The sequence below is a fragment of the Podarcis pityusensis genome (genome assembly GCF_964106645.2).
Source record: "Podarcis pityusensis genome assembly, chromosome: 2".
In the NCBI taxonomy this organism is placed as follows: domain Eukaryota; kingdom Metazoa; phylum Chordata; class Lepidosauria; order Squamata; family Lacertidae; genus Podarcis; species Podarcis pityusensis.
Genome location: NC_138029.1, coordinates 113,958,543 through 113,959,103, shown reverse-complemented (window position 1 = coordinate 113,959,103; position 561 = coordinate 113,958,543).

The following is a 561-nucleotide window of genomic DNA, read 5'->3' as shown; positions in this document are numbered from 1 at the left end:
TGCTCAATGGGAGTGGCAGAGTGTGTGTGTGTGTGTGTGTGTGTGTGTGTGTGACCCTGGGCCTTTGACAGCGCAAAAGTAAAGCGTGACATCACGAGGCACTCCCCAGAGATTTGCGGTGGCGGTGACTGAATGGGCCACAAGTGTGTCATCAGGCAACGGAAGTGTTGCAGAGTTAAACACCACCTGCGGCTCAAGCCTAGTCACTTTCTCCCAGTGCCTCTGGAGAACTGTGTGTATCAGGCCGGGGAAAACAACAACAAAATCTCCCCATCGTGGGGGGAAAAGCTGGGGCGACTCAATCTCTGCCTGTCGCTCGGCTGCTCAAAGGCACATTGCTTGCTTACAGTGCAGGCTGGACCGCCGGGGTGAAGGGGGGTCACTGCCCCACCAAGCTCGGTCCAGTATACCTGAAGGAGCGTCTCCACCTCCATCGTTCTGCCCGGACACTGAGGTCCAGTGCTGAGGGCCTTCTGGCGGTTCCCTCGCTGCGAGAAGCCAAGTTACAAGGAAGCAGGCAGAGGGCCTTCTCGGTAGTGGCGCCCACCCTGTGTAACACCC